Source organism: Protopterus annectens, chromosome 2.part1, assembly GCF_019279795.1.
Source record: "Protopterus annectens isolate FY-2018-M chromosome 2.part1, PAN1.0, whole genome shotgun sequence".
Classification (NCBI taxonomy): Eukaryota; Metazoa; Chordata; order Ceratodontiformes; family Protopteridae; genus Protopterus; species Protopterus annectens.
In genome coordinates, this window is record NC_056729.1 from 1,038,991,041 (window position 1) to 1,039,012,481 (window position 21,441).

The window sequence follows — 21,441 nt, forward strand, 5'->3', positions numbered from 1 at the left end:
AAACCCCAAAGCATGATACTGCCACCACCATGCTTCACCATGGGGCTGGTGTTCTTTTGGTGATGCAAAGTGTTGTTTTTGCTCCAAACGTACCTTTTGGAATTGTGGCCCAAAAGTTCAACCTTGGTCTCATCAGACCATAACACATTTTCCCACATGCTTTTGGGAGACAATGTATTGTTCTGCAAATTTTAGCTGGACCTGGATGTTTTTCTCTGTAAGAAATGGCTTCTGTCTTCAACCCTACCCCATAGTCCAGACATATGGAGAATTTGGGAGATTGTTGCCACATGTTCAAAGGTTCATAGGTGTGTACTAGGCTAATGGCCCTAGAGCCTTTACAAGCCTAGCCCATAGGATTACTCTGGCATCGTGCCACCTGACCTTAATTCCCAGTGCCTCTGTCGAGTAAAGCCATTATAGTACCCAACCAGTACCTGCCAGAAATTCCTGCAGCTTCTTCAGTGTTGCTGTAGGTCTCTTGGCAGCCTCCCTGACCAGTTTTTGTCTTGTCTTTTCATCAATTTTGGAGGGACGTCCAGTTCTTTGCAACGTCACTGCTGTCCCACTTATTTCTCCACTTTTTGATGACTTTGCTGTATTCCATGGTATATCCAATGCTGTGGAAATTTTTTTGTACCCTTCTCCTGACTGATACCTTTCAACAATGACATCCCTTTGATGCTTTGTAAGCTCCCTGTGAACCATGGCTTTTGCTGTAGCAGACAACTGAGTAAATGTCTGGAAAGTCCTACTAGGACAGCTGAACTTTATTTGGGGTTAATCAGAGTCTCTTTAATTGATGGCAGGTGTGTACCCAAGAAGACTGAATGCTATAATTAGATCAAAAGGTTCTACAACAAAGTATTATTTTAATGGTGTGCACACTTATGCAACCAGCTTATTGTACGTTTCTTATTTTTTATATTTTTTCTCCTAACAGATTTCTTTGTTTTTCATTTGAATTGTACAGGTTACAGGTCACATTAAAGGTGGGAAAAGTTTTGAAATGATTTACTGTTGTATCATTTTTATATCACAAAAACCTGGCATTTTAACAGGGGTGTACACTTTTTATATCCACTGTATATATTAAATCTGTTGGAACTCATGTAAAGTCACAGCTCAAAAAATTATTGACTTCAACAATTGGCTAAGCTTCTGGTGTCATTCTAAGGGGATCCAGCATTTGTCTGCCTGGGACGACATGATTGACAGACCACGATGCTTTGCCAGAGATGGCCTGCACCTGTTGCCCTTAGGATTCGGGATACTGGCTAAGGCTCTTGCCACCCCAATAGTGCCTTTTCTAGGCAAAGTTCAAATGACAAAGTCACCACCGTAACAGGTACAAGCAAGCAAAATCTGGGGGTAATGCTATTCAATGCTAGAAGTCTGAACCTCAAAATGCACTCACTTGAGGCACTCCTTAAAATGGAGAACATTGACATCTGTGCAGTGACAGAGACCTGGTTCAAAGCTCCAGAGAGCACCCTTGCATTACCAGGCTACAATTCATACCACACCTTTCGGCCACCTAACCCAGAACGAAGCACTAAAGGCGGAGGCGTGTCCATATTCATTAAGGATATCCACACCTCCAGGCTAGTTGCACAACATAATGCATCCGAGATTATCCAAGTGCAACTAACTCTGGGTAAGACCGCAATCCAAACTGCAGCATGCTACAGACCCCCCACCCCCACCCCACCCCACCATGCCCCAGGATTCCCACTCCTCATTTCTTGATACACTGGAAAGTATTAAGGTACAACCCAACACCCTAATAATGGGCGATTTCAACTACCCCACCATTAACTGGGAAATCTACTCATGTACCAACTCTTTTGCTCAACGTTTTCTAGAATTCATAAATTCCAACGTCTTGGATCAACTTATTCACACCCCCACCAGGGGCAGCAATATCCTAGACCTGGTCATTACCAACATGGGAAACCGGTGTTCCATACCAGAGGTCAATTCCTCGTTGGTCAGATCCGACCACAAGCTAATCAGCCTAGACATCCACATCCCACCCCCACCCCCAATTAGGGAAACCATCATAAAAAACTTCTCCAAAGCCAACTTCACACTTTTTAAGACAGAAGTGGCAAACTTCACGACATCCATGCAGATGGACAATAGAGGTATGACTGCTGAATCCTACACAAATGCACTTTATAAGCACTTACACGAGTGCATGGATCATGCTATCCCTAATAGAACCAAGATGTTATCCTCCAAAAAAAGGAATCCAATCTGGTGGTCCTCTGCCATAAACAAACTCTACAACAGAAGAAAGAAACTGTTGCAAAAAAGAGTAAAATCCCATGACTGGAGGAACTCCCTGGTCAACCTCAGTAAGAAGCTGAGATCCCTCATAAAATCCTCCAAAGCTAGTTACGAAAACAAAATTGCCACTGACTCTAAAGACAACCACAAAGCATTCTATAGCTATGTCAAGAATCTCAATGGGAACACTCAGATCTGCTCTGAGTTACAGCACAATGGCGCTAAATGTACAGAACCAACTGATATTGCCAACATCCTAACAGATAGGTTCAGTGCTAACTTTACCCCCCTCTCACCCCCTAGAGGGCCCATCTCTATACCAGAAATATGCAAAGTTCCTATAATCACGGCTGCACAGGTAAAAAACACACTCTCCAAAGCCAAGAACACAGCATCCATGGGACCTGACAATATCCCAGGCTGCATTCTACATGAACTACAGAATCAACTGGCACCCTACCTAAGTACCATGTTCAATCATAGCCTCACCTCAGGCTTTGTACCCACTGAATGGCGCACCACAACGGTTATCCCACTCCACAAAGGTGGAGCCTCGATGGACCCTGGGAACTACCGCCCCATTAGCCTGACGAGCCTGGTCTGCAAGGCCATGGAACGTATCATCATGGAACTCATAAACAAAGACATTGGTAATCTCCAAACTCTGGACCCTACCCAGTTTGGATTTGTAAAAGGCAGATCATGTCTCCTAAACCTGATTGACTTCTTTGAAGCAGTCATCAAAGCCATAGATGAGGGTAAAATGGTTCACACAGCTTATCTAGATCTCGCCAAGGCTTTCAACACCATCCCCCACTCTGGAATTATAGATAAGCTCACTAAACCAGGTATAAATCCCTATGTCACAAGATGGGTTGCCAACTGGTTCACAGACAGAACCCACACTGTGAAAGTAGCGGATTCCAAATCTGACTTCAGACCAGTGACAAGTAGAGTACCACAGGGTTCAGTCCTGGGTCCTCTCCTGTTTGGTATCTACTTCTCTGAAGTGCAGGCTAACACAGAAGGTCTTTGGCTAACAAAGTTTGCAGATGACTGCAAACTATGAGCCATAATCGAAACACACAACGATGTGGACAAACTACAAAAGGGCCTCACTGAGACAGATACCTGGTGTCAAAGTCCTGAAGCTCAATGCCAAAAAGTGTATTGTCACCCCCTTTGGTAAAAACTCTGTACCCATGAACTACCACATAGCTGGTAGTCTACTTAATGCCGAAAATGTGACAAGAGACCTTGGGACACAGGTGGACAGTAGTCTCTCCTTTGATAATCACATCGCCACAGTGGTCAGGAAATCCTTCTACGTGGCTCATCTCATCACAAAAGGATTCTCATCCAGAAAAAAAGAGGTCATTGTTCCCCTCTATTCATCACTCATTAGACCCATTATAGAGTACAATGCCCCTTTTGGTATGTACCTCACAAGACATCTACAACAACTGGAAAGACCACAGAAATACCTCACAAAGAGGATTACTGGCCTCAAACAGATGCCCTACGCAGACCATCTCAAAAAACTACAGCTTTACTCCATCGCATATCGCCTACTCAGGGGCGATCTCTGCCTAACATACAAAGCTATGTCATACCCAGAGCTGTTGGACATGCTCAACTTAAAGAAATCCCAATCCCTCTGAGCTACACGCTCTAGGGACCTAAACCTTGTCACCACAATAAACAGAACATGCTGGAGGGATAGATTCCTGTCCCAGAGACTTCCCATACTCTGGAACAGACTACCTATCTATGTCAAACAGAGCTCCTCATTAGCACTCTTCAAAAAAAATCTTGATGATTGGATGGGAAATGGGAAATTCACCCCAGGGATCACTTCTGTGGCTCTGCTCGACAGGGGCACAGGAAAATAATTTTCTTGGGTGGCGAAAGCCAGGGTACATTTTTTGGCTAGGCTTATATAGGCCCTAGGGCCAATAGCCTAGTACCTACCTATGAACCTATGAACTAAACTTTATCTGACTCATGTATAAAGATCTAATTATGCATTCTACCTATCAGCAACTGTTAAATGTTTCTGTATGTTTATCTGTTATTTTGTTGCCTCTAGCCTGTGTTGTTCCTGAAAAAGCCTGACTTAGCATCTCTCTTACATGTTGAAAAACAATCAAGCCAACAACCAAAAATACAAACAAATATAACATCTTATCTCATGGAAACTTCCTCAAGCAGGTGCTAGTGGCACTTGAAATGAAGCAGCAAAACAGAATAATCCAAGGAAATACGTAACTGCCTGCTTTGGTCCAATGGCAGAGTTGCCTTACAAGTGTTCTTAAACAACATTATTTCATCATCTCTAAGTCCACCTCACCATTGTATTTCCTAGTCCTGAGTCTCATTCCTTCTCCAAGACTACTTTGTGTGATATGAAAGGGAAGTAAATCCAATCCACTAAAATGCCTTGGTTTGGTTCTACTATGATCTCTACCATAGTCTACTCTTAATGCTGGATCAGGACAGAATGGTAATAAACACCCGTCAGTCCCTCTCAGGAAGGAGATACTAAATGTTATCCTGAAAATAATGGATCTTAGGAAAGCAGCCATCATCTGACACTCTTTCCTTACCTATGTATTCTGGATGAACATTAGACACACTGGTCTATACTTCTTGGTTCATTTACTAACCCACCTTTACAACAGAGTACCCCATTGTTAATCTTCCATCCCCACACACCACTGCAGTTTTACAAGGCAGACTATACATCTTAGTAAGTGGTCCTCAAATGTTAGCATTTTAGAACCAAACAAGTGCAGTTGAATCAACTATGGTTTCACAGCTTCCCATAACCTGCTTAGTTAATTTTATACATTTCTTAACCAAGAAAGCTCACAATGCACAAAGAACTTAGATATGGCCTAGTGACTTCCTTAGAGTCAATCAGAAAGCATGTGGAGACAGAATTAGATCTAAACCTACACGATGACGCTCATCAGTCTTTCCCCCTCCCCAAGTTTTACAACCAGTTCCTTCTTTATCATTCAGTGGCTATATCTTTCCACCTTGCCCCCAGTATTCCTTCATATTTTTGTGCCCTCTCATATCCTCCTCACTGATAACTGAGGTAAACTACTGCTTCAGCACCTTAGTATGGTCCTTTGCATTCTACAGTCTCCTGTCCTATACTTCCAGAAAGCTGGGTTCCATTTACTCTTGCTACACTAGTTAATGTATCAGAAGAAACATTTTCCCTGTACTTTCCATCAATCTTCTTTCAATTCATGTTGCACGTGGTTATCACCCTTCCTTTCCATACACGTTATCCCCTCCTTGTCATGGATGCAGTTTTATAGCTACAGATTAAAAACAAAAATGTGTCAGTTGCTCAAGTCATATGTGTATACAACAGTAACATTTTAGATGTGCTGTTATGTTCCCCAACGCATGATCCATGCATTAAATGATGTTTACCTAATAATAATTACTTAATTCAGTAATTTGCAAATGTGACTGCATTTAAAAAAAACAAATTCTACAGTAGTCTGTGATATTCTCTAAGTAGTTAAAAATCAGATTCCTTAATATGCAATTGAATATGCACAGGAAATCAAGCATACATAATCAGACTGTGTTTCCTTGTATTTCTTTATGGTGTAATGAAGTCTGATAGATCAGTCAAAGCTGATCACTATCCTTGGACATATTACCTATCATAAAGTTGGCAGTATGCTCTTCACCTGCATCTAATACCATTTTATTTGGAATATAATAAATGCACGATCACCACACTGATTATGGACAACAAAAGTAAACAGACAGTTGTCATTTGCACTATAAATTGACTTTCCTTATATACATTTTCAGGCTATATTAGGGATTTTCTATCCTATTGTTCAGCTGTCAGTTGTTATCAAAGATACCACCTGTACAAGTGAGCAGAAACTGTCTTCATCTTACGCGATCCTCCTTGGATTTCTTGCTTCACTTAACCATCTAAGCATCTTTGCAAACTCCACATTCTACACAGTTTTAGATGTCAAAGTTTTATCTCCTAAACATTTGCAGTTGAGTTTCTATAAAGAGCTATATCAAGCAGAAACCTTAGCCTGTGTATTGATTTTTAACTGTTTATTCAAAGAGTACTGTTTCAGCAGACTTTGGTGGATATAGCACATTTATAGAAAACTGGAAGGAATCCTACCTGCACTAAAACAATCAAGAAAAAGAATACTTAAACATGAAGCAGCATAACATGTACTTGTGTCTTCTTTTGTCTCAGTCTGGTTTGTTGGATGGTGTACAAATACTAACAATCAGGAGAGTGCTGTCAATAAATGGTGGTTATTTGTTAGAAACATAATACTTCTTAGGAGTACAGGCTTCCATGACACAATCTTTTCTGATATCATTTATAATCTATTTTTGCATGCTTTTTGTCACTGTCTCCCACCGTGTCTGCTGACCATCTACACTCACTAATTAATCAGCTCATTTGTTCTCCAAAGGGACAGAGCCAATCGCAGAAGCTGTCATTTTTGCAGTCATCAGAAGTTTTTCCATTAGACCTTAACCCCATCCCTTGGTGGCCTAATAGGTCAATCCCCTGCACATCACACTCTCATCAGCAGATTGGTATTTCATGTCCATGTCTTTGGTTATAGCTATTTTGTCTACAAGTCTACACTTGTAAACTGCAAAACAGCCACCAGATAACCAGTTTCTTCTCCCAGAGTAGGCTAGCTGGCATTTGCTTTTCACTCCTACCCTCCTCTGTGTGGATCTTCCAAAACTGGAACTACTAACTAAATTCACATTATCTGGATTTTAGTAACTTTATCTCTCTCTGTGCCACAAAGCTTGGCAAAATTATTTTATTTTAATAATCTAAATTACAATCTATTTGTCAAAACGTGTAAGTAACTGGACCCTTCATTTTCTATGCAGATATTATGCGCATAATTCTTATGTACTTTATTAGGAAGTAAAAAAAATTCCCAAGGCTTTACTTAACGGATGTGAAAAACATGTTGTGGCTAAGTTAAAGCTCCTTCAATCTGCTTGTTAAATTCCAAAAATAAGGAAAGAACTTTCCATTCAGAAGAACGACTGCTGTCATGTGATGAAACACCTAATTTAACACATCTTACACGAGATTTTTATTGCTGAACAAACCTCAAACGTCACAGTTGACATATTTGTCTGAAAAAAGCTGACATTTTTTTCTGGTGAAAATATTTCTGCATCATCTGCCAAGTATTATGAAATATTGTACCCCTTGATAATCCACTAAAAATGTCAGCACAATCTCTGCACTCCTGTCCTTATATAAGCATACTATTTTATTCCAGCTATGAATAACACATTATTTCAATGGACAAAAATGCAGCACAATATCTTTCAAGAGTGGTCTTCTTTATAAAGTAAAAACATCCTAAGCATCCTGTAACGAAAATAATATCAGAGGGCCATACAAAGTGCCATACTACATACCTGACCTGTTACATTTAACCAGATGCCTGACGGAGAATGGGGACAACAGAATGCCAAAACATTTCGACTCCATGTCAGAAATCTATTTGGGAAACACAGGTTACTGCAGTACATCAGCCTTATAACTTGAACTAAAATATTCTTGCTCAGCATAGACATTAGGAAGCTAAAATGTTAGTAAAAGACTGGGTAATACTAACTTATTAAGTACAAATTGCAGCACCTAGCAAGTTCTGCATAACTGACTTGTTTGTTAATTACCACACCAGTGTTATTTGGCATATTATAGCAGAAACCATCTGTAAGCGTAATACTGAAAATGCGAATGACATAAGGCAAACTGCACTAACCTGGGGTACTATGGTGTATCTTTCTTATGAACTGACATAAGCAAGGGCACTATTATGTACATGATGACACTGAGGCTGTATGCAATTACAACTAAAGTACTGGTGAGCATATGGATATCTGCAGATTAGTTACAGTCACAGTGAACTTTACAACTTCTTTCTTTTGTAAGATATTTAGTATATGTCTCAGGGCATTATAAGAACTTGACCTTTGGTGCAATTTGTGACACAATGCTAGCACCATAGGTTAATACAAAATATGCCATCTTCCTTCCTATACAAAGCCACTTACTTGGGCACAGTTTATAGAATATGAGCCCTATCTACAGTTCTAAGGTCCTGATCCCTCATAAAGTAAATTATCACACTAAAGGTGGGTGAATGTACTGCTCATTTTTGTTTTAGACATTTCTACTTAAGTACTGTTTTGGTGTTCTTCACAACATACACTTGCTTGTCTCAGAAAAACTCTTCTGCTTACAATAACATTCCTTTTTGACAGTACCATCAAACATTGCTTCATGTATTTATCCTCTGGTAATGTACAGCATAAGTGCATCTCTGTTTTAAGTTATTTTCTATCACGCTTGAAATGCAAGTTACTGTGACTGAGCATTGTCCAAGAATACAGGACTACTGGCATGGAATAGACGGGGATAGGGTATGCCGAACAAGGAGAGATGTGGTGTTTTCATTCTGCTGTGACTAAATCATGACACTGCATCTGCAGTACTGTGTTACTCTTGAGTGTAGACCATTTACCTGGAAAAGACACTGGATACTGTCCACCAAAGGGCACATAAAATTGCACAAGGAATGCACGAGAATTCTTTTTTGGATAGGTTATGATATTGTAAAATGAATATACTTAAACAGAAAAAAGTAGGAGATGAAGACAAAAACACAGATGCAAATGCAATGTATGAAATAAGGGAATGCAGATGAGAAGGAATACCAAATAACATGTATAGTCATATTTGTTGCCAGATAATCTTAATGCTTTGGGTTCCATCCTCACATCAGGCAGCTGGACCATTACTTTATAGTAGTAACATTACACTACAGACTAAGGAAATACTGCAGTCCTGAGGTACTATCCTGCAGGAAAAGATATTAAACTGATGCCCCATGTAAATGAAACAGTGGGAGTTCAAGTTGGTATTCAAGATCATTTTGTTCTATGGGGTCACAGATCTCTCAGCTTCAAATATGTTTTATATGTATAACCTTATTTTTTTTCCATTTTTGCTGTTCATCTGGTTAAAATATTTAAGTTCTACAGTAGATCAATAATCTATAATTCATACTTGCACGTTGCTATCTGTATTCTTCAGAAGGCTGCACTATTCCACTATTTCACTATGCACAAAAAAATCACATGTACATTTGACACATATTACCATAACTCCAAACCTTTTAAAACCATAACTACGGACAATGCCAAATATTTTCAGGTAAAAATTATCCAAACCAGAGACACATTTAAAATATTAGTATCACTGATTCAGAAACATGAAAAAAAATAAGAGTACATGAATTAACACACTGTAATTCTAATGAATGTCACTATCTGCTGATTGTAATCTACTACCTTTCCCTCAAAGCGCCATTGATTTTAGAAGGTCAGAACAAAATGATGACTAAACTAAGGTGCATCCCCAAAAACCAAGGACAGTTAAGCAGTATGTGTATTATTTAATTCATGCATTGTAAACAGTGGTGTGGCGGTAAACTCATTTTTTTATCTCTGTATATTTCTGAATTCTCCCTGCAATAAATTATTTTACATCTCTGCACATTTCAGAGTTTTCTTCCTGCTATTGAATATCTAGCTAATTGCAGTGTCTGCATATTATTTCAATAAACTAAATCAGGCCAGCAACATAGTATTGCGAACTCCCTGACTTGGTGCCCCTTTGTGACCCATATAAGTGCTTGTTCCTGGGTTCGGAGGGGTAGGGACAATCAGGATTCAGTGTGCTATGATGTATTGTGTTTCCAGCATTGTGAGTGTTGATATTGTTATGTCAGCGTTACCAGTTTTGGTACAGGTCATATCAAAGATCTGATAAACAACTACATATATATATATATATATATATATATATATATATATATATATATATACATATACACACACACACACACACACACACACACATATATATATATATATATATATATATATATATATATATATGTGTATATGTATATATATATATATATATATATATATATATATATATATATATATAGACACACACACACACACAGACACACACACACATATATATATATATATATATATATATATATATATATATATATATATATATATGCATACAGGCATACACATAAGAAATCAGCTGCAAAATGATGACATTGGTATTTAACATCATTTTGATCTTGGTATGTAAAGAAAAAGAAGTTATGTACTCACCATAACGTTCCATGTTTGTAGTCCATCTCACCCTTCATTCTTACATGTGGGTTTGGAGCCGATCCCCGGCTCCAACTTGACCGATTACAAAGCTCAAAGTCTCTCAGGTGGCTTGTGGTAAGGTAGTTATCCCATACTGCACTAGTAAGAATCCCCAGATCTTGTTTGCTGCAGTCTATAAAAGTGATAAAAAAAATCTCCACAAGGAACAACAAAGCTGAAAGGTTTCCACACTACAGAAGAGAAATACTATCTTGTCTCCAGATCCTCCAAGGATATATGGATAGGGGTAGGTTGGTGGGTTCATAAGAATGAAGGGCCAGATGGACTACAAACATGGAACGTTATGGTGAGTACATAACTTCTTTATGTTCCGTCCTATCTCACCTTCATTCTTGCATGTGGAACAGCTCCTTTTTCTCGGGTGGCTCATGGGAATATACTCCTAAGAACCGTGGAACCAAAGGAGGCTCTACCCCTGGAGGCCAAGTCCAATTTGTAATGAGTAATAAAGGTATGAGGGGTAGCCCATGTTGCTGCTGCACAAATACTGTCAATTGGGACTCTGGCTTGAAAGGCAGCAGATGTGGATAAGGATCTGGTAGAATGAGCCTTAACTTTAAATGGGAGTTCCTTGCCATTGTAAGAGTAAATAAACGAGATACAGTTTGAAATCCAATTTGATAGAGTTATCTTAGAGAATGGCATACCTTTTCTTGTTTCAGAAAAGGATACGAACAATTGGTCTGATTTTCTAAATTCCTTGGTTCTTACCTGTCTGTGAACATCAAGTTGATGAAATTTACATTCTGCACTGTTTGCATAATTAGGAAAAAATACTGGCAATTTGATAGTTTGATTCAAATTAGACTTGAGAGCAAACTTTGGGGATGAAGGATGGATTTGTAAGAAGAGAAACTCTGTCTCTATGAAAAATCAAGTAAGGAGGTTTGACTGACAGTGCTTATAACTCTAACACTGTTCTGGTGGATATAACAGCTACTAGAAAAATGGTCTTCCAAGAAAGAAACTTCAGTTCACATGAATGTGCGGGTTCAAATGGCGGGAAAGTAAGTTTGGACAGAATGAAATTTAGGAGATACAGGTTCCTGAAAAGGAGGTCTTAGCAAGGCAGTGCCTTTAAGGAAAGTTTTACACAATCTGTAAGCCATAAGATTAGGCTCATGTTGTCCCAAATGAAAACTGGAGATCGCTGCCAGTTGAACTTTGATTGTAGCAGCAGCTGATCCCCGGTGAAAAATTTGGTTAGGAATTCTAACACCAAGGGAATGGAGGATCTGTAAGGATCTACATTTTTCTCTTTTGCCCAAATAGAAAATCTTTTCCATTTGCTAGCATATAATTTCCTCGTGGAAGGCTTGTGGGAAGACGTGAGGATATGGGTAACTGCAGGTGAAAAAACATGAAGCTTGACTAGGGATGGAAGTGGAGCAGCCACGCTGTCACGTTGAGGGTGTGGAGGCAGGGGTGGAGGGTGCCTGACATGTGTGTCAAGAGGTCTGGAACTGGGTCCAGAGTCCATGGATCATCTAGAAGGTGAGGCCTGAGAAAGGGGAACCAAATCTGATGAGGCCAGTAAGGAGTGATAAAAATCGTTCTGCTTCCCAAGGTCTTTGCTTTCTGGATCACGTTTGATATCAGCGGAAAGGGGGAACAAGTGAGTCTCTCACTGTCTCCCCCGGAGGGGGGATATGGGAGAAGTAGCTGCTGCATTTGGCGTTGATTGGACTGGCAAACAGATTGCAGCAAGGCTGTCCCCATTTGCGGAAAATCTGTTCCGCGACTTTCTGATTCAGAGACCACTCGTGAGGCATCAAGATTGCCCTGCTGAGTTTGTCGGCTATCACATTGGTAGTCCCCGGGATATGCGTTGCCACTAGAAAGCGCTGGGAAGATATAGCCCACTGCCAAACATGAAGAGCTTCTCGACATAGGGGTTAGGATCTGGTTCCTCCTTGATTGTTTAGATACCATACCACTGACATATTGTCCGATTGGATTGCTATCGTCCCTAGAGGAAGAAAGTCGTGAAGTGCTTGCAACACATGTAGCACTGCTCTCATCTCTAGGACACTGATATGCAAGTGAGCCTCATGATCTTGCCATGTGCCTTGGACAGTCCTGCTTAGATAATGCCCCCCCCCACCCTATTTGGGAGGCATCTGTGGTCACAGTAGCAACGGGTTGGAGAGGAAGGAAAGGTGTTCCTGTCATTAGTTGATTGGGCTGAATCCACCAATAAAGATCCTTTGTGCAAGATTCTGTTATCAGAATAGGATGAGACAGCGGTAGTTGTTGAAGAGACCACTGGGAAAAAGAGTACCCATTGAAGGATTCGCATATGTAGTCTGGCTAGTAGAACTAGAGTTATGGTAAAAGCATTGGTCCCTAAAAGTTTCAGCACTGTCTTGGCTTTGACTCTTTGTTGAGGAAGTAGACTGCATATCTGTTGTCTGAGATTTTGTATTCTGTCTGCAGGAAGATGAGCCATCATGGCGACTGTGTCTATTTCTGCGCCTGTAAAAGTCACATATTGAGAGGGCAACAAGGCAGACTTTTCCCAATTTATCGTAATCCCTAGTTGAATGTGGAGCTGGATGGTTGAATCCCTGGCTTGTAGAAGTAGGTGCCTGGTGGTGGCGGTCAGGAGCCAGTCATCCAGTTACGGAAACACTTGGAATCCAAGACGTCTCAATTGAGCTGTCACTACTGCCATGCATTTGGTGAACACCCTGGGGGCTGTGGTGAGACCAAAGGGCAGAGCACGAAATTAGAAATGACTGGCTCCCAGCTGGAAGCGTAAATGACTCCTCGATGCTCTGTCCATTTTTATGTGGTAGTATGCATCTTGGAGGTCTATGGAGCACATCCAGTTGTCTTTCCCTAACAGAGGGAGTATAGACTGCAGTGTTACCATTCAGAACTTGGACTTCTTCACTGATTCGTTTAATTTGCTGAGGTCCAAAATGGGCCTCCAGTCCCCTGTTTGTTTTGGCACTAAAAAGAATCTGGAGTAAGTTCTGAATCCTATCTGGTCTGTGGGGATGGTCTGGATGACTCTCTTTGTAAGCAACTTTTGAACTTCTATGGTTGCTTGATCCTTGTGATTGGGTGGAACATCTAGGATTTTCTTGGTGGTATGGAGTGGGAGAAAGAAGGGTACGGAGTATTCTCTGGTGATTATTCTTTGTACCCATTTGTCTTGGGTGATGTTGAGCGAGGCTTCTGGATACAAAGATAAGCGACCCCTGACTGGCTCCAGAGAAATGCAGTCAGGCCCCACATCAGGAGCACTGATAGGGACTTCCACGAAAGGAATCACAGCCACCCTGGTTTTGCAGGCCCCCCCCTACCTCTAGGACAACATCTACCATTAGTTCCTCCTCCTCTGCCTCTGAAAGAGGAATCACCCTGTGCATCTGGGAAAAATCTCTGGGATTTCTTGAACCACATTTTCCCGCCTCTCTGATGGTCTAGAAGGGACAGAAAAATGTACTCCCATGAAAGAGAGAGGTTTCCCTTCCTCCTCGCACCTGGTGAGTGTATCTTTTACCTTTGGTCCAAACAAAGAGGAACCGTCAAAGGGGGCATTGGTAAAAGTAGATTTGAAGGGCTCCGCAAAGTTACATAAAAGCATCCAGGAGTGTCTCCTAAGGGAAACTCCTGAACCCGCTGCCCTACTCGCTCCATCTGCTGCATAGGATATCAGCCTCATGGAGGAGTTAACAATGGAGTTTAAGGTGGACAACTGAGCAGTAACTTTCTCAGGGACTCTTTCAGTTGATGTACCTTGGAGAGTATTTCATAGCTCCTTTACGAGATTTCTTTGAAGCCTAGTAAAATGAGTGAGGTAATAGAGTGATCTGAGTGTAAAAGCCACTGAAGAGAAGATACTCTTCCCGTATCTATTCATCGTTCGAGACTCCTTGTTCGGTGGGAGGACAGATACAGAAGTCTCTGCTATTTCCTTCTTTGTGGCTGCCACCACCACCATGGCATCTACAGGCACACCTTTGGTCAAAAATTCCTTCTCTTTGGGAGCTGAAAGAAATTTGTTGGGCCCTCTGGGGACTGGTTCCAAGGCATCAGGAGTTTCCCACACCTTTCAACTAACTAGGTCCAGGAGCTCATCGACAGGTGGAGACACCCAAGAGGCTGAAGGTTGAGACCCAAAAGCCTTCAGGTACACTGACTCCTCATCAGAAGGGGTGACAGTGGGCCAGCCGCCTCTCTGTTTCAGGATCTCTAAGATATCTAGAAAGGAGATATCATCAGAGGACGACCTGGTGGACCCTTCTGACTCCTCGAGGTCAATGTCAGAGGTGATGGACTCATCAGGGGAGTCTACATGCTTCCTCTTGCAAGCTCTCTTCCGAGGGGGCTCCTCAGAAGGGTATTCTGGGGAGGTCTCTGAAAACTGGGGGTCACCCAATGGGGGCTCCTGAGGCTACAGGTCTCTGTTGCCAAGAGAAGGAGATGGTGCTGAGACAGAGGTCGGTGCTTGAGGGGGAAGAGCATTGGTACCCTTGCGCGGAGCTGACGACCTAGACAGCACGCTCCTCATCATCTCGAATGCAGATCTCTCTGGCTCCGAGGACAGTCCCGGTTCAGAGGAAACGGGAGTAGCCCTCGGCTCCAAAGTGACCGGCTCCAAGAAGGATGTAGGATCCGAGCTCAGCCTAGCCGAAGCACCGAGAGGTAGGCTCGTAACCGAGGAAGTTCGGGTCCAAGTGTCCCTGTTGGGGCCGACTGGTGAGCTTCGGCTCCTAGACACCAAGGACGGTGCCGAAGGTGTTGGAGTGGAACTCGGCTCTGAGACGAATACAAGAGGTGCTGGAACTGAGGGTTCCACAACAAGTGGCACCGAAAGCTCTGGCTCCAAAGGACCAACATGGCTCGGAGGAGGAAAAGCAACCAGGAGAATGGTCTTAGATGGCTCTGGAACCGATTGGGTAGGAGCCAGCAACAATTTTGGTAATGCCGACGACTTCAAGAGTCTAAGCACTACTCTCTCTACATCCTCTTTTGAAAGGCTCTTGGAGGTTCTGGACGATACGGTGGGTGACCTAGAGCTCTGCAGTATAGGAGATCATAAAGTTTGGGAAACCGGTAATAACTCTCTGGACCGTCTCTGAGGTAAATTCTCAGTGGTCGGCTCCGAAAAACTTGGGGCCAACACTGGAGTGTCGATATCGATAACTTCGAGCAGCTCCGAGGGCAGTTGAGCCGATGAGATAGAAGGCTTGTCCAATATCAATACTTTTTGAGGAGGTCCAGGTCGGCGCAGGAGAATGTCTCTTGGCCGACTTGACCTTCTCTTTCTTTGAAGAAGGAGACTTGGAGTGTGAGGATGAAGAGCTGGCTGAATCCTCCTCAAAGGAAGGCTTAAGAAGACCTTTCAGGATTAGTTTGCTCTTCCTTTCTTGGAGAACTCACAAGCTGAAAGTGTGACAGAAAGAACATGTTTCCTGAAGATGAATGGCACAGAGACAATAAACACAGTTACGATGTCCGTCAGTTATAGACATTTTTTGGAGCACTTAAGACACTTTTTAAAACACAAAGGTTTATGATCCTTAGACATGCTTCACACAAACAGGACATTAGAAAAAGCAGAAGGAGAGGACAAGGTCATCTAACTTAAATGGGCCTAATCCTGCAAAGATCACTGAACACAAGGAAACACAACCGAGGACTAGGTCCTCTAACTTAAATGGGCTTAGCCCTGGTAAAGATAAACACACAAGATGAGCAGAAACAGAGGACTAGGTCCCCTAACTTAAACGGGCCTAGCCCTGTTGAGGAAAAAACACCAGAAAAAGGGTTAATAGAGGACTAGGTCCTCTAACTTAAATGGACCTAGCTGTAAGACAGGAAAGAAGCTAAGTCAAGAAGAAAACTACCACAAATTGTAAATTTAAACAACAGGCTAATTACTAGCTAATAAGAAGCAAACAACACTGCACACAAGAATACTAGTCTAGTGAATACAATACTAGAAAAGAGGTCCTAACACAAACACAGACCTGCACTAATAGAAATAACTATCTCAAAAAACTAGCACACAGGAAGGGATACCACTCGGAGAACAAAAACGGCCCTAGCAACGGCCAACAAGTTCTCAACAATAACTTCAGAAAAATATCAAAAACACACTACTATTAACTACCTATAATAACTACGACTAAGCTATGTAAACTAAGCTAATACTATATGCAAAAAATATCAGTAAGAACAATAATAATAATGAAAATATCCAACTTAGCCGTGGCCAAGAAAGAAGCACTTCTGAACTCGTAGATGCGGCAAACGAGATCTGGGGATTTTTACTAGTGCACTATGGGATACCTACCTTGCCACAAGCCAATTGAGAGACTTTGAGCTTTGTAATTGGCCGAGTCAGAGCCGAGGACTGGCACCGAACCCACATGTAAGAATAAAGGCGAGACAGGTCTACAGAACATTATATTTTTAACTGAAGCATTTACATTCATACATGTGTAAAGCATACTTACTTGATCAGCTGACTGCAGATAATGTTATTGGAGCAAACTTGGACAACGGAAGAAGGGTGGTAACAGCTACACTCCAGACTGGACTACAAGGGAAACAAAAAAATGAAGTATTAAATATGATGTCACAGTTAAGACTAAAAAATACAGAATAAAAAATGAATAAATAAAGAGGAATGCTTCAGATGTATACTCTGCTTATCAGACTTTCAAAACCTTTTTTTTATCGTAAATTGTACAGCAGTCACTGCTTTATCCTAAGAAAGACTGCAGATATACTTGTACATGCTACACGATTCACACTATCCTAAAATAGTGTGCTATTCTGTTAGCTCTTCTATACCACATGGAATCTTCATCTCACACCTTTAGCTACTTCTATAGATTATCTGACCTTCCTACAATAACATACCTTTACACTTTTCAACTAATGAGAAAATACTTTTTATAAACATGACCTTCCCTTCCCTTAATTGTTTACGCCTTACACACTCATAACTCCCACTTCCACTATTTCCTGCCTTGTATTGTTTCTGAGTGTGGTATAGGAATGACTGGCACTCAGATTCCACTCTGCGTCTTTCACTCCACAGTCACATAACTACAGATCTATACACACACACACACACACACACACACACACACACACACACACACACACGCACACACACACTAGCAAGACTACATATACAAGTACTTCTAAACAGCCTCACATCCCATTACACATTCTCTAAGATACTGACATGCATACAAGAATGTATACCTATCTATATCTGTATATATGTATATCTATACAAAGATATATATCAATATATATCTGTACGAGTGTGTGTGTGTGTGTGTGTGTATGTTTAGCACATTAAGTTGATAGCCCGTAGTGTGCGATCACACTAACAGATGATAGCTTGTTAACTATGAATACTGATCAGCTATGTAAGAATAGCTATGTAACTATGTTAAAAGGTGCATGCACATTACATTTCACTTCATGCCCCAAGAAAGGAGCAACTATGCATCTCCACTGTATTTAAGCTGAACACCTGGGCAGTGTATCTGAGAAGAAATGTTTGTGCATGTGTAGTATTTGTCTGAGTGTGTGTGTGTGTGTGTGTGTGTGTGTGTGTGTGTGTGTGTGTGTGTAAAAAGTGTGCATATTTCTTTTATTCGTGTTTACGAGTTTGGCCCATTAAGTTGATGATCCACAGCGCCACAACGCAATAACCAGTGGTAATTTCTTGACAGCAGATGACAGCATTCCCAGTTAGAATACAAACTCCCAAGCAGGTTGCTCATATCACATGCTACCACATGCTAGTCACAGCACACGGATGAGTGAGTGTGGGACATGCATGCCGCCACAATGAGAAAGCAAGCCTGCATCTTCACTGTATTTAATACTGAATGCCTGGGCAATGCATATAAGAAGAAATGTTTTTCTGAGCGCGGGTGTGTGTGTGTGTGTGTGTGTGTGTGTGTGTGTGTGTGTGTGTGTGTGTGTGTGTATGAGTGCTTGCAGTAGAACAGGTGCTCAAGTGTTTTATCCAAAGCCTCTGACCAAAGGAACTTTAGAAGACCTCTCTCTGAAAACACCCACCTATTCTTGTTCTAGCTGAATTAAATATAATAGTACTCTCAAAAATGTCTGACAACTGTTCATTAAGGTCTGAAGTCTTCTGTGTCATGTTTCAGCACTGCAGGTTATTCTCTTTCTCAGGTCTGCTGGTGGATGAGTAGCAGCCATTATGTTTTTGATTGCTTCTTCCAATTCCTTTAATGTTTTCCATCATAACAGTGCATAACTACTTGATAGCTCTCCATATTTCATATTTGAGTTGTGTGTGTGAATGTGTGTGTTCACAGGTTCATAGGTAGTTGCTAGGCATGCTTTTCAGGAGTCCATGAAGGACCCTTGCCCAAAGTCCCAATAACCCAAAAGCACTTTCTAGTTAACTGACTTGCTCAAGGTCACACAGCAGGGAAATGAAGGCTGACAGAATCAAACCCTGTACCACAAGAAGTAACTCGTTAGCAGCTAATAACCTTAATTCCCTGTGCTGACACAGTGTGTGTGTGTGTGTGTGTGTGTGTGTGTGTGTGTGTGTGTGTGTGTGTGTGTGTGTGTGTGTGTGTGTGTGTGCGCACGCGAGCAAGTGCTTGTGTTTCCTCTGCATTTACTCAGGTCCTGTATATCAGTGCGAGTCTTTTAGTTAAATTCTGTTCTGTCACATCATAACTTAATGGAAAGTTTGTGATCAAAATATAACTTAGCAACCCCTATTCTTTAAAGAACTGAAGAGGGAAGATGGGACTCATCACTCCCCTTCAACAGCAGTACCCATAGTAATGTTTGAAAAGGAGCATTACTAGATAAGTTCTGATAAAAAATTCTAGCAATTTGTGACTCAACAATAGGTGATGTCAACTAATAATGAGAGACAGCTAAGACATATAGATAGATAGATGGATAGATAGATCCCTAGTGAATTCTCACACTGTCGAATTCCAAATGATCAAGATGAAATGCTCAATTCCCAGAATACTGAGCTGGCAAAACAAAACAAACACTTGTTTTGTGGGAGACAATCCATCTTGCATGTTCACACCCACTGCTATTTATACATTTCAACTCCAAGATCACACAGCAGTGGGGAAAGTACCAGTACCCCGATCCCTGTTGTGCAATGATCACTCATAGTACAGGTGCCTGCAAAAATAAACTTTTATTTTTGCTGATTTTATATTCCAGGATTCAAGCATTTCAGTGTGATTGTTTGAAACTCAACAACATCAGCATTTGCTTATATGACAGTTACTATATGATATAGATATAGATACAGCTATAGATATAGATATACCCTGAAATGCTGTTTGATATGCTGTATGGTGTACATTACGATAAAATGTTTCACATCTAATCTGTATAATACAGCAGTAAAACTATGTTAAAGCACAGTTGGTGTGAATCACCTGAAAAGCTGCTGTTAAAAGAAGAGAAAAAAGCCTGTTACCTCACAGATGTCCGCCACTGGTGGAGAAATAGTTTTATGATCAGAATAGAGACTCTTGGCAACTCTTTACCAGAAACCTTGACAAGGAGAAACTGTGGTGCACCAGAAGCCTACATGTAGATTTATCTAAGCAATACCAGGAATTTAATTGCGCATACTCTTGAATAGCAGTGGCCTGTTTGTAGAGGTACAATGAGTTACAAGGCAATTAAACCAGCTCCCTACTAAAGTGTCAACACTCCTGATGTTGAGTGCCAACACAGTGAAAAAAAGAACAAAAATGCTGAAGAAGAGAGAATATTGAAAACTGTTCTCCTTCAAGCTTGTTTTTTTGCAGAAGGGCAAGCCTATCCTGCATCTCTCATGTAGGGGCAATTCTCCCACATCCCCAGCCTATATACACCAACGTCAAAATTTCCATATCTCTGAAAAAAGAGAATAATCTAAGAAATGGTCATCTCAGACTTTGAATATGTAAGTCAATTTTTTCAGCCATTCAGTCTTCCTTATGTCCTCTATTTTCAAATGGTTACCTGTTTAACCTAACCTGCATTACCAGCTTTGGAGCCTGTATGATATTCTTGATCTCCTTTTAGAGACTTTGCAAATGAACTGAAAGTGAATTACAGGTAACCAGAGAGTATACTAAGTAGAATATGCTGATTTCCGTTGGAAATCAACTCGAACTTTCTCTCTTCACAGTGAATAACCTGCATTTTGAGAGGGCATGCACTCGCACATTTGTGTGTGTGTGTGTGTGTGTGTGTGTGTGTGTGTGTGTGTGTGTGTGTGTGTGTGTGTGTGTGTGTGTGTGTGTGCAGACAAGCAAACACAAGCACAGGCATACATACTAACAGTAAAAGAAGTTATGTAGTCACCATAACATTCCATTTGTATTGTCAATTTTCATTTCTCCTCACATATGGGTTCGGATACAATCTGTCACTTGTGGCAACCGAACAGCTTTTAGGCACCCCCCTTACCCATAATGCATCCCTCCCTGTTATCCCAGATCTTGTTTGCTAAGGCTATTTCATGAAGGTGTATAACTGCGGTGGTGGTGCTGCGGTAGCATTGTCGCCTCACAGTAAGACATTGCCCTGTTCGATTCTCAGCTAAAGCGTCTTCTGTGTGGAGACATGCATGAATGGGCGTACCTTCGTTGAAGGTTGTGCGTCAGGGCTGGCAACTCAGTATGTAAAAATCTACTGCCAATCATTAGTGGACCGGAGTTCCGCTGTGGCAACCCCTAACCAGGAAAAGCCAAAAGATACAACAACAACATTTCATGAAGGTGTATATAAAGAGAATTTCACATAAAAATGACCATAGTGAGACCATTTCTGGAG

General features: G+C 41.2%; 1 protein-coding gene across 2 annotated transcripts in view; it reads right to left on the bottom strand.

Moving 5' to 3' along the window:
• Positions 1-21,441, bottom strand: part of SORBS2 (sorbin and SH3 domain containing 2) — a 3,647,154-nt gene that overhangs the window by 2,923,266 nt on the left and 702,447 nt on the right. For both annotated transcript variants that reach the window (XM_044062620.1, XM_044062621.1), the window contains one exon: positions 17,088-17,170. The gene's annotated coding sequence lies outside the window, so the exon portion shown is untranslated. The remainder of the gene's footprint in view (positions 1-17,087; positions 17,171-21,441) is intronic.